The sequence below is a fragment of the Pseudorca crassidens genome, chromosome 2, assembly GCF_039906515.1.
Source record: "Pseudorca crassidens isolate mPseCra1 chromosome 2, mPseCra1.hap1, whole genome shotgun sequence".
NCBI classification, from domain to species: Eukaryota; Metazoa; Chordata; class Mammalia; order Artiodactyla; family Delphinidae; genus Pseudorca; species Pseudorca crassidens.
In genome coordinates this window covers 36779769-36793861 of record NC_090297.1, presented here as the reverse complement: position 1 = coordinate 36793861, position 14093 = coordinate 36779769, and the positions used below count along the sequence as shown (strand labels likewise).

Here is a 14093-nt window from a genome sequence, read left to right as displayed (position 1 = left end):
GCAGTGAGAAGCCTGTGCACCGCAGCAAAGAGTAGCCCCTGCTCATCGCAACTAGAGAAAGCCCATGCACAGCAACAAAGACCCAATGAAGCCAAAAATAAATAAATAAAATTAATTAATTAAAGCCAGTGTGAAATCATCTAGGGAGTGTGTGTAGCAGAAGAAGACAAGAGGGCCTAAGTCTGAACCCAGTATTTAGATACCACGAAGCAGAGGTGGAACAAACCGAAGTGATTAGGAAAGTATGGCCACTGAAGTAGACAGAAAAATCAGGAAATTAAGATGTCATGGAAGCTGAGTGAGGAAAGTGAATCAAGGAGGGAGTGATCAGTTGTGCCAAATACTACTGAGAAGCTGAGTAAAATGAGAGCTAAGAATTTGGCAAGATGCATTCATGACTTACACCCTTGCTGGAGTGATAGGGACAGAAGCCTCATTAGAGAGAAGGGGAGGAGGAAGAGGAAATGGAGACAGTGAGACAGCTGTTTTGAGAAGTTTTGATATGAGATGAGAAGAAAATTAGGACAGAATGAAATATTTCGTATCTACAAAAGAATATGTGTGATAGAAATACTCCCTTGCTTAGCTTATAAAAATGGCATTCTTTTTTTTTTTTAAGATGGATTATATTTTAGCATATGTGTATGCTGATGGGAATGATCTCGAAGAGGAGGAAATTGATGACAGAGAAAAGAAAGCATTCAGCTATTCAATTCAACTATATTTTTCCTAGCTACAATATACTAGTCACTGTGCTGGGCTCTTGGGATGAACAGTGAATAAAACGAAGTCCCTGCCCTTATGAAATTTATCGAGTAGATTAGAGGGAATGTGATCCAGTGTGCAAGTGGGTAGGTTTGCCTTAGATTGGGGGAGAGACAGTTAATCCATTATTACAGACAGAATATGTAATATGTAATGCATGTACATTTGTTAACTTTTTGCCACAAAGATGTTCGCTGCTTCTGTTTTCTCATTGAAATAAGAAGTGAAGCCACCAGCTAAGAGTAAGGAAGGGAGAAGATTATTGAAATTTTAAGGAAGGATGAGAAGATATAAAATCATCTCAGAGGATGTAAGAGTTAATTTACTAGAGGGCTTGCCTGGTGGCTCAGTGGTTAAGAATCTGCCTGCTAATGCAGTGGACACGGGTTCAAGCCCTGGTCCAGGAAGATCCTACGTGCCGCAGAGCAACTAAGCCTCTGTGCCACAGCTACTGAGCCTGCGCTCTAGAGCCCGCAAGCCACAACTACTGAAGCCCACGTGTCTAGAGCCTGTGCTCCGCAACAAGAGAAGCCACCCCAATGAGAAGCCCACGTACTGCAATGAAGAGTAGCCCCCACTCGCAGCAATTAGAGAAAGCCCACGCGCAGCAACGAAGACCCAATGCAACCAAAAATTAAATAAATAAATAAATATAAAAATAAAATAAAATAAGTCTAGCAAATACTGTTATGAGTTTTTTCCACCTGTGTTCAGCTTCTTGGATTCAGGTGTAAAGTAGGCAAAGAGCTGGGATTTATCCAACATTGGAGCTTTGCCAGATGAGTACAAGGGATAGAGTGGTGAGGAAGGCAAAGATGTATATAAGGGAGTAATTATAGTGATTGACCACCATAAGCTGTGTAAGTGAGGTCAGCAGGGGAATGAGGATGTGAAAAATCAGTGTAGTGAATGAATCAAGGATCCTGTTAGAATCAGAATTGCTGAATTCAGAGTACCAAATAAGTGAGTTGGAAAAATAGGGGAAGGTGGTGGTCAGAGAATAGGATGTAAGCTCAGTGAGGACAGGGATTTTTGTTTTGTCCACTGCCATATCTCTAGCCCCTAAAATAGTACCTGGTCATATTAAGGGTTCAATATGTGTGTGTTTTATGAATTAATAGGATATTTTAAAATGAGACTTTGGAGATAGTGCAGTTATTGATAATGCCAAGGAATAGGGTATGACAAAATGGTTGAGTGAGGTGGAGCAAAAAATAATCAGAAGTGAGGTCAAGGAAACCTAACATAAGGATGTTGAAATTACTGAGGTAATAAAAGAAGGAATGAAAGAGAGGAAGATAGTTCTAAAGTAGTTTTTTAAAATCTTAATAAATATTTATCAAAGTTATGTGTGCACATCATTTAAAGAGTTCAGCAGTTCAGAGTTTGTCCCTAAAAATTTTAGTCCCCTGTCACCTTCTCCCCATAGTCTTTACGATAAAGGTAATCACATTCTCTTCTTTTAGCTAATTATTTTGCCTTTTACCTTTGTATCTCTAAATAACATGCTTAAGTGGTTACTTTCTGTTTTAGACACTACTTATGGATTCCCTACTATGACAGATGAGGATTTTGCTCCTTCTAATATAGTTATATTGTAATTTTGGAAGATCAGTATTTAGTGTTTGACTATGTAGTTTGACCATGTAAACTGCTGAGCCTTGTGGTCATCTACAATTTTTTTCCTTTGCCACACCATTTTTTCCCTGCAAGGTAATAATCATAGCTTGTCTTTCCTATGCTTAGTTTTCTATGAATTTATTGATTAACCCCAACTTTTTACTGGTTGTCTAATCGTCTCTCAAGATATTTAGACTGCTCAGCTATTCTGTCAATTTCATCTTCCTAAAGAAGTCTCTCCCAGAGTAGTAGTGATTGCCTTCCATGCCTGGTGTGTGTGTAGTTATTCTGTCGTCTCCCTTCGCCATCATGAGGATTTACTTTGCCTCTTTTCTTCAATTTCCTGGAATCCATATTTTCCTTTTTCTTGGTTTACTCCCTTGTTTTTCTGAAAAACATACTAGAGCTTCCTGACAAAATTTGTTTGGGAGCTAAATTTTTTGAGACCTTGCATGCCTGAAAAATCTCTTTATTCTACCCTCATACTTGATTGTTTGACAAGGTATAGAATTCTCAGTTGAAAAGCTGATCCTTAAGAATTTTGAAGGCATTGCTCCATTGTCTTTACCTTCCAGTGTTGTTAAGTCCTAAACTTTTGTAATTACTAATCTTTTGAATCTGATCACCTTTTTCTCTGGAAATTTGTATCATCTTCTCTTTGTCCCAAGTGTTCTGAAATTTCATGATGATGTACTTTCATGTGAATCTGTTTTATCCATGTGAGCCCTCCACTCAGTGAAACCTTTCAACTTGGATATTCATGTCCTTCAGTTTAGGGGAACTTTAAAAAATCATTTTGTTGATGATTCTTATCTATTTTTTTCTGTTTTTTTTTTTCTGGAAACTTACTATTCTGATAATGGATCTCTTAGACTGGTATTCTAATTTTCTTATCTTTTCTCTCATATTTTCCATTTTTTTATCTTTTTGCTCAAATTTTGTGTATGGATGGAGCATGTTGACTATGAGCTTCACTATAGGGGGTGATATGGTAATGTGGTTGGGCTCTTTCAGGGGAATCTCGTACATCTGTATCTTTAGGTTTTTTCTCTGTCTGCTGGCATTCTAGGAAATGAATGAGGGTCAGGGCAGGGAGGGGAAGTGGGTGTCTCAGAATCCTGTATATATTCTTTTTTAAATCCCCCCCTTTGCTCTAAGGTCCATCCCCTCTCCCTACTGCCAGCTGTGATTATGCTTCTTCCCCAGTCCAGATATCCTCTATTTTATTCTCTTCAGCCATCTACCGCGGTGGGACCTGTGCAGTAGTTGGGTTGCACAGAGTAGAAAAGAGGGATCTTTCAAAGGGCCTTTTTATTTTAACCCCTCCCTTCCCAGCTTTCTACTCATATCAATTTCTGAGCCTTTTGGGGAGTCTGGTATAAACTGAGTTGGTTCTCAGTTTTCCTACGACTGACTTAGGAGTCATTGTTTTCAATGTTGTATTCTCTCCCATTTTTCCTGTTTTTGTGCATTTATGCCCATTTAAAATATCCTATTACTATTATTCCATTGATGTTTTGGGAAAGGGAAATATAGTTGTGCCTCTTCAATCTAACAACTTTACTTAAAACTTTCACAGTCTCTAAAGGAGAAGGGTGACAAGGGAGTTCTGTAGCTGACTGCAACGAGGAGGAGTAGGTGATTTTGTCTGTTGTCATGTGCTTCATGTCATGAACTGGGGTAATGGAGTGAGAGAAATGGCCCGGAAATGATAATGAGTAAGGAGTTTACTTACTCTATATCTGGGCCCTTTGGTTGGAGGACAGTATGAAGGACAGAGAAAATGTCCTAAACAATTCCTTCGGTTCTTTTATAATCAAGAGTGATAGACTGTTAGGACCTTAGAATTAGACATCTAATCTAATCTTTTACCCTCCACAAGAATCTGTTCCCATGGAGGTTATGCTAGGCTGTGTTTGAAAACCTCCAATGGGTATTTCTCATGAGCTTCTAGATATCAGAAAGTTTTTTGTAATGTTGAACTCATCACTGCTTCTTTTTTGTTTTGTTTTGTTGGCCACACCATGCGGCATGCGGGATCTTAGTTCCCTGACCAGGGATCAAACCCGTGCCTCCTGTAGTGGAATCACAGAGTCTTAACCACTGGACTGCCAGGAGCACTCATCAGTGCTCCTCTTAAATTTCTACTTTTTGATCATATTCTGTCCTTGAGCAATCAAAACACACGATCTTCCTCTTCCAATGGCAGCCTTTCAGTTATTGGGTCCCCAAGTTCTTCTCTTCTCCTGTTTAAGGATTGCTAGTTCCCATAATTTGCAGACCTGTCAGCATCCCTGTAACTTCCTCTGACCTCTCTGATTTGTCAGTGTCTCTTTCAGAATGTGATGTTCAGAAATGTGGTCTGAACAGTGCAAGTCACAGTGGTATTATTTACATTCTGTGATCTGGAAGTCATTATTATAAGAGATTTATTAATTTTTTATTGAAGTATAATTAATAGACTTACAATATCATATTAGTTTCAGGTTGTACAGCATAATGATTGGTATTTTTATGCATTACAAAATGATCACAGATTTATTAAAGGCAAAGTCTTATAATCATACAGTACTTTACAGTTTTCAAGTATCATACATATTATTTTGAAATACAACCTATCTTCTAGTTTTTCATTAAGTATGATTTAGTTTTCAATAGTAAGATGCCTGACCAAATTTAAATGTAACATGGGTATGTATAAAGAGGACATAGATTCGTTTAGCACCACTATTATTGTTAGGGTGTGTGTGTGTGTGTGTGTGTATTTTGGAAGGCAATGTGATGGCAAAGGGGCAGATCACATAGTGTTTCTGAGCCTATTTTTTTGTCTGTAAAATGAGTTTAACTGTATTGATATTTTAGAATTACGTGAATTTAGAATTAAATGAATAAAGTATATGTAAGAGCTTTGTAAATGGTAAAATGCTGTCCAATTTTAAGTTATTTGTCTTTGCCATCAACTTAGAGGTAGCATAGCCTTGGAGAACCAGTTGAACTGACAGTAGCAGGTAGAGTGTAACTGGTTTCTGAACTGGAATCTTTATGGATTGGAATTCTAAAAGTATGTGGTTAGTCAGGCTGTTGCTAAAAAGGTGTTCAGAGACACATCCTTTAATGAATTAACTTGGATTGTTGCATTCTCTTTAACCAGAATGGTTACCTGATTCTGGATTTTTGTGCCTAACTGACTTAACTGAGAATTGCCATACATGCCATACATGGATTATTCCTTTCGAATTAATTCAAGTTTATTTATTTATTTTAATTTATTTTTTAATTGAAATATAGCTGATATAAATAGTATATGTTACAGGTGTGCAATACAGTGATTCACAATTTTTAAAGGTTATACTCTATTTATAGTTATTATAAAATATTTACTATATTCCCCATGTCGTGCAGAAAGAATTCAAGTTTAATTAAATGTGCTGAGCCTCAAAATTATACTTAGGGACTTCCCTGGTGGCGCAGTGGTTAAGACTCCATGCTCCCAATGCAGGGGGCCTGGGTTCAATCCCTGGTCAGGGAGCTAGATCCCACATGCATGCCACAACTAAGGAGCCCGTCTGCCGCAACTGACAGGGCACAACCAAATAAATAAAATATTTAGAAAAAATTATACTTAACATGATTTAATCTTTCCTCATGATTCCCAAAGTGGATTAGAAACTCAGGACTTTAGGGTCACCACCATCATTAATGCCACTGAACCCAGAGCCTAGCTGTAGATAAAGAATTAAGAATAGCTTGACCCTTGTAATCATACAGTTTTATGCCATGAAGGGCTTCAGAGTTGGTACAGCCCTCTCATCTTATAGATGAGGAAACTGAGGCCCAAAGAGGGAATGACTTATCAAAGTCACATGTGGAATTAATAGGAAAAATAAACGTATCTAATCTTAGAAGTTACTTTTGGGGGGTGATAAAACCTTGATTTTAGTTTCTTTTTTTTTTAACTAGTTAATTGTCTGTTTCTCATATTGTTATAAACTCCCCTCTTTCATAGCCCTCTGCTGATCTTCTTCCGAGCTTTCTGGTTTCTAAGTAAACTACACACTATTTCTATGTCATATACTTCAGGATAAAATTAATATTCAAGGGCTTCCCTGGTGGCACAGTGGTTGAGAATCTGCCTGCCAGTACAGGGGACACAGGTTCGAACCCTGGTCTGGGAAGATCCCACATGCCACGGAGCAACTAGGCCCGTGAGCCACAACTACTGAGCCTGCACGTCTGGAGCCTGTGCCCCGCAACAAGAGAGGCCGTGATAGTGAGAGGCCCGCACACCACAATGAAGAGTGGCCCCCGCCTGCCGCAACTAGAGAAAGCCCTCGCACAGAAACGAAGACCCAACACAGCTAAAAATAAATAAATAAATAAAAATTAATATTCAAGTTACAGGCAGAAAATATGTAAGAGCATACTCTGTGGTCTGAAATGAGGCAATGATGCATTTATCTTGTGGAGTATTTGTGTCTGACATGAAGAAAAAGAATGAAATTATTTAATATAAATTCAGAATAATAAGTTATTTCAAAGCGAAGGTTTGATTTGAGAGAACAAAAAGCTTTTGTTATTTCTCTATTAATGTCAGTGCATTTGGAGATTAAAATTAAATTACAGATATCTAAATCCTGGAAGGGAAGTGACCAGCATTTTTATGTAGAACTCATTTAACAGAAATTAACACATTCTCAGTTAGTTTTTAGTTTCACACAGGAAAGATGAGTAGAATTCTTCTATTTGTTCTATACTGAAGAGGAAAACAACGTAGGAAGGTGAATCAACTAAAAATGTTATGACTATAAGTATTGAACCTACATTTTAAAATTATAAATGTAGCATATCACCCTCTAGCCATGCTGTCCAGGACAGCAGCATCTGATTTCTTTCCTTTCAAATATCTCTGTCTTTTCTTCTTTGGAGGCAGCAGGTTTGTTCCCTGCCTCATTGCTTTAGGAAGCTGCCAAATTACCTCTGTGATCCCTGTCCTAACTCCGAACATTCACAATATCTACAAAGGGTACTCAGCTCTGTCAGAAAGTCTGATGTTTCTAAACATCTAAAATTGGATTTTTTTGGACTTCCCTGGTGGTGCAGTGGTTAAGAATCCACTTGCCAATGCAGGGGATACAGGTTTGATCCCTGGTCCGGGAAGATGCCACATGCTGTGGAGCAACTAAGCCCATGCACCACAACTACTGAGCCTGCGCTCTAGAGTCCGCGAGCCACAACTACTGAAGCCTGCACACCTAGAGCCCATGCTCCGAAACAAGAGAAGCCACTGCAATGATAAGCCCGCGCACCACAACGAAGAGTAGCCCCCGTTCACCACAACTAGAGAAAGCCCACTCGCAGCAACGAAGACGCAACGCAGCCAAAAGTTTAAAAAAAAAAAAAAAGGATTTTTTTTTTGCTTGTTTAAACAAAAATGTATATTTGTTGAAATATAATTCACATATCATACAATTCACCCATTTGAATGTACAACACACTGGTTTTTAGTATATTCACAAATATGTGTAACCATCATCATACTCAATTTTAGAACATTTTCAACACCTCAAAAAGAAGCCCCAACCATTTCACTATTACTCTCCCCCCCACCCCCACCCCCACCCCGCACTCCCTGTTCACCTTAAACAACCACTAATCTACTTTCTGTCTCTGTAGATTTACCTGTTCTGGACATTTCATATGATGGAATCATCCAGTATGTGGACTTTCACGTCTGGCTTCTTTTCATTTAGCATGTTTTCAACGTTCATGCAAGTTACAACATCCACTTGTGGCCCTCCATATCTGTGGATTCTACATCCACAGATTCAACCAACCATGGATCAACTATATTCAGAAAAAAATTCTGGAAAATTCTAAAAGCAAAACTTGAATTTGCCAGAGTTCCTTGTATGATTTAGATACTGATTTCTTGTTGATTTTTTTTAATTGAAGTATAATTACTTTACAATGTTGTGTTAGTTTCTGCTGTACAATGAAGTGAATCAGCTATATGTATACCTATATCCCCTTCCTCTTGGACCTCCCTCCCACCCCACCCCCGCTCCGTCCCACCTATCTAGGTTGTCACAGATCACCAAGCTGAGCTTCCTGTGCTTTATAGCATGTTCCACCTAGCTATCTATTTTACACATGGTATTGTATATATGTCAGTCCTGATCTCCCAATTCATCACACCCTCCCCTTCCCCCGCTATGTCCACATGTCCGTTCTCTACATCTGTGTCTCTATTCCTGCCCTGCAAATAGGTTCATCTGTACCATTTTTCTAGATTCCACATATATACGTTAATATATGATATTTGTTTTTCTCTTACTGGCTTACTTCCCTCTGTATGACAGACTCTAGGTCCATCCATGTCTCTACAAATGACCCAATTTTGTTCCTTTTTATGGCTGAGTAATATTCCATTGTATATATGTACCACATCTTCTTTATCCATTCATCTGTCATTGGACATTTAGGTTGTTTCCATGTCCTGGCTGTTGTAAATAGAGCTGCAGTGAACATTGTGGTACATGACTCTTTTTGAATTATGGTTTTCTCAGGGTATATGCCCAGTAGTGGGATTGCTGGGTCGTATGGTAGTTCTCTTTTTAGTTTTTTAGGAACTTCCATACTGTTCTCCACAGTGGTGGTATCAATTTACATTCCCACCAACAGTGCAAGAGGGTTCCCTTTTCTCCACACCCTCTCCAGCATTTGTCGTTTGTAGATTTTCCGATGATGGCCATTCTGACCAGCGTGAGGTGATACCTCATTGTAGTTTTGATTTGCATTTCTCTAATAATTATTGATGTTGAGCCCCTTTTCACGTGCCTCTTGGCCATCTGTATGTCTTCTTTGGTGAAATGTCTATTTAGGTCTTCTGCCCATTTTTTAATTGGGTTGTTTTTTTTGTTTTTTTTTTAAGAAGATATTGGGGGTAGGAGTTTATTAATTTATTTATTTACCTTTGCTGTGTTGGGTCTTAGTTTCTGTCCGAGGGCTTTCTCTATTTGTGGCAAGCAGGGGCCACTCTTCATCGCGGTGCACGGGCCTCTCACCATCGCGGCCTCTCTTGTTGCGGAGCACAGGCTCCAGACGCACAGGCTCAGTAGCTGTGGCTCACGGGCCCAGTTGCTCCGCAGCATGTGGGATCCTCCCAGACCAGGGCTCGAACCCGTGTCCCCTGCATTGGCAGGCAGATTCTCAACCACTGCGCCACCAGGGAAGCCCGTTTGTTTGTTTTTTTGACATTGAGCTCCATGAGCTGTTTGTATATTTTGGAGATTAATCCTTTGTCTGTAGCTTCGTTTTGCAAATATATTCTCCCATTCTGAGGGTTGTCTTTTCATCTTGTTTATGGCTTCTTTTGCTGTGCAAAAGCTTTTAAGTTTAATTAGTCCCATTTGTTTATTTTTGTTTTTATTTTGATTACTCTAGGAGGTGGGTCAAAAAGATCTTGCTGTGGTTTATGTCACAGAGTGTTTTTCCTATGTTTTCCTCTAAGAGGTTTATAGTGTCCGGTCTTACATTTAGGTCTTCAATCTTTGAGTCAACTTTAAACAAGGACAAGGAGGTGACAGGAAGTGTGCCAACATTTACTGATGCTTTTGTTTGCCCGTAGCAGGTTGAACTCTGGGGATACAAAGGTAAAAGAGCTCCTTATGAAGCTCGAAGTCTAGATGGGAAAAAAATTGTAATCCAGTTTAGTGATTTGAGGTCAGTAATGGATCAGAAAAGACTTCATCTCTAGATGAGATAATATATTGGCTCTTCCCTTTCTGATCATTGTGACAAGACCAGAATCTTGATTGATGAATGTGTGGTGGGGTGGAAAGAGAGACTAGGGAATGCATTCTTGGCAGTTTACTCTAGCAAATTAACATTAACTATGTGGAGGGAGGATTGTGAGAAAGAAGGCTGAATTAGGTAGGTGGAGTCATATTTTGAAGACGCTTAATGTCATGCTAAGCAATTTGAACTCAATCCTGTGGAGTAATGATCTCCAAAATGGAGTGTTCTCAAAGCCAGAGGGTGTGCAGGATGGAGTTCCAGAGGTAGATATTAGAACATCTATAAATAAATAAATAAATTAGAGTATCTAGTTCTTTTTAATTTTATCTCTTCTTTTAAATCTATTTTTATATATGTTATAGAAAGAGCATATTATATCATTTATAGTGATTTGTGTGTTTTGGGGTTTTTTTTATTTTTGGCTGCATTGGGTCATCATTGCTGCGTGCGGGCTTTCTCTAGTTGCGGTGAGTGGGGGCTACTCTTTGTTGCGGTGCGTGGGCTTCTCATTGTGGTGGCTTCTCTTGTTGTGGAGCACAGGTTATAGGCGTGTGGGCTTCAGTAGTTGCAGCACACGGGCTCAGTAGTTGTGGCGCACGGGCTTAGTTGCTCCATGGCATGTGGAATCTTCCCGGACCAGGGCTCGAACCCGTGTCCCTGCATTGGCAGACGGATTCTTATCCACTGTGCCACCAGGGAAGTCCCGATTTGTGTGTTTTTAAATAAATATTTTAAGTGGGAATAAGTGGATAAGTGTTTATCTTTTTTTTATTTTTATTTTTTGGTTTGGAGAACACTATTTTAGGGTGTCTTTAAGCAGAAAAATTAAATAAGCAGTGGAAATTGGAGTATGGATTAGAATATGGGAAAACTGCTGTGAGAGAGACCAGTTAAGAGACTGGAAAAGGTCTTCCCTGGTGGCGCAGTGGTTAAGAATCCACCTGTCAATGCAGGGGACACGGGTTCGAGCCCTGGTCCGGGAAGATCCCGCATGCTGCGGAGCAACTAAGCCCGTGCACCACAGCTACAGAGCCTGCGCTCTAGAGCCCGCAAGCCACAACTGCTGAAGCCCGCGTGCCTAGAGCCCATGCTCTGCAACAAGAGAAGCCACCACAATGAGAAGCCTGCGCACCTCAACAAAGAGTAGCCCCCGCTTGCCGCAACCAGAGAAGGCCCGCACGCAGCAACGAAGACCCAAAACAGCCAAAAATAAATAATTTTTTTAAGTTAAAAAAAAAAAGACTGGAAAAATATTTTGAGGCCTGAACTAAGACAGTGCAGTGGAAATAAAAGAGGAGGACTTGGGATCAGTGAGATGTGAGGAAGGGGTACTGGGTAGGAAAGAGAAGAGTTCAGCCCTAGGCTATGGCCAGCTTTCTGTCTTCAGATCCTAGATAGTGGTGACACTATAAGCTAAGGAGCAGAGGAAGGATATTTCGTTCTAAGCCTAAGGATTATCACATTTCTTATTTACATAAGTTGGTAATTCCTTCCTGCACCTGCTGGTCAAACCTTAGTAAAAACAAAGTGGCAGTTGGCTCTTCGCTGAACACTTTGGGGACTGCAGACTGGGAATCTTTTCTAAGTATTTCAACCAGAATTGAGCATAGTGAGGTCTCCGTTGTAGTTAGCCATCAGTAATTATTAAAGCACCAAACTACTCTTGGGGATTGGATTGGGATTGGACCACATAGGTAATGTAAATTGTGACCATTCACAGTCACACCAAGTAGCTGAATTCATTAGTTCCGTATGGGCAGGGGTGGAGTGTAGGGTGGTGATTTGGATCATAGCCATTGTTTGTGGAAGTGCTGCGTGGGTAAAAGCATGGTAAAAAACTGCCCTGACAGTTTTTTTCCAGGAGAGTAAGTGTGTTTTTCTTTCTCCTCTCTGTAGGAAATTGTTTGCCAGATTGTGTTATTTATAACAATCTGTCATGGAACAGCTTCCAGGAAAAGAAAAGAGGCTAGTCCCCATAGCTCTCCCTACCTCCTACCCCAGCATTACCACCACACACACATACATCCGGTTTTGTTTTTTTCTTCTAGTTTTACTCAATGGTTTTGGCTTGATTGAAAATGTTCTTATAATGACAGATTTCTGGGCTTTGCCATGGCTTGGTAATTGGGTTTTCTAAACTTTATTTGTCTGCTTTAGCCAAGACTAATTGGCAGCAGTTTGAATTTTGAATTCCTGGGTATCTTGAATACTAAAGTGCTATCTTCTACTTTCCCTTGAAGACCTTGTATGTTTCCACTTGGTGGAAAATGCACACATTTGCTGTCCTTTAGAGCTGTGCTTTTTGCCCTTGACATTGCCCTGGTTCCTCTAGAGGAGCAGGCTTGGGATAAAGCTCACTGAGGACTGTTAGAATAGTGAATAGGGAGGTCTTTGGAGATGCCAGTTGGTCTCTGCAGAAGATGAGGCATACTGTGGTGTTAGAAAAGAACTGGTCGCCCAAAACACAAGGCAGCTGAGGGTTGGTGTGTCCCAGGAACTTTCAAGTTAAGATATACAGTTGCTTCACAGTCCAGACAGTCTATTTTTTTTCATGGTTTGTGGTCACACATGATCAGAAATACTTCTGGCTCTTAACAGTTTTTCCACTTTAGTAGAAGAACATTTGCATTTCTAGAATGGGCTTTTCATTTTTAGAATAAAAATTTAAAAATAGTCATTTAATTTTCTTCCTGTTACAACTTTTATTAAAATGTAAAGAAAAATAGATAGCATTATGAAGATGTAAGGATGATTTCATTTTCCTTTTAGACTTCAGTTTCGTCTTCCAGGATTTCTGGCTTTGGAAATGAAGTACAGTTTGTCAGCAGAGACTTTCCTTTGGAAGTGGAGTTGCAGAGAAGACGGGAATGTGTTTGGTCTCAGTGAGAGTGGTGCATTCTCTGGGAGCAGAGGCAGGAAGAGGGCCTGATGGAATAGCACCTCCATCTGTATCCCAGGCCCTGCCCTTTCAGACTGAAGCCTTTCTTTTCACGCTGAGAACAGATGGCAACCAGACACGGGGGAGGGCTCTGTTCCTTGTGCTCCTTGGGGATTTTGCATTCAGCTTAGCAAAAAGTCATCTAAAAGCAAAGAGGTGAATGAGGCTGCAGACTGTTCACAATTATGCAGGACTTGTTTGACCTTCACTATGCTGACAGATTTATTTTTTGCAGATATTGAATGACAACAGCATTTATTTTCCAAGACAACATTGTCACCACTTGAGAGGCATCTGCATTGGGGTTGTTTTCTTCACTGTGGAGTACACTTAATAATTAAATTTATTGTGGAACAGTCAGCTTGCAGAAATCAGTCATCTTATTAAAGAAACTTAGAAAAATAGAAAGGATTTTTTTTCTTCAACAAACTGTCATTTTCATTATAAAGAAATGAGGCAACTTCTGTACTGCTGTAAGTGACATGTCTTTAGTAAATGGTCCATACTTCCTCCTTTCTAAGCATTGTTAACAAGAAGTAGGATTCTGCAAGATATTTCTTCCTTAGCTTGCATGTATGTGGGCTGATCTGTTAATGTTTGACAGTTCCTGGATGGTGAGCTGCAGACTTAAGGAATTTTTTTTTCCTAAGAAGATGATGTTTATAGGAACTTTTTTTTTTTTTTTAGCTCAGTTAAGATCCAGAAAGAATTAAGAGAGCCTTAAGTAGAAGAGTAGAAAAAAATCCAAATTTGAACTTCTTAAACTTAAGAGGCCTTCAAAAGGAATTGTTTAAGCTACAGACAATGAGTTAGATGTAGAAAAGGAAATGACAGTTCTGGTACAGATTCTGTATTCGGAATAAGAAATTGCAGGCAGTAAGATAAGGCATTCTGATGGTTGAGTCACTTCCTGAGCAAGTATGATTCTTTGCTTTCCTAGAATGTAAGTTGAGATTATCTATATTTTCCCCCA

General features: G+C 39.6%; 1 protein-coding gene across 5 annotated transcripts in view; it reads left to right on the top strand.

Annotated features, from left to right (window-relative positions):
- EIF2B3 (eukaryotic translation initiation factor 2B subunit gamma) overlaps positions 1–14093 on the top strand; it is a 169744-nt gene that overhangs the window by 41264 nt on the left and 114387 nt on the right. The window lies entirely within an intron of this gene.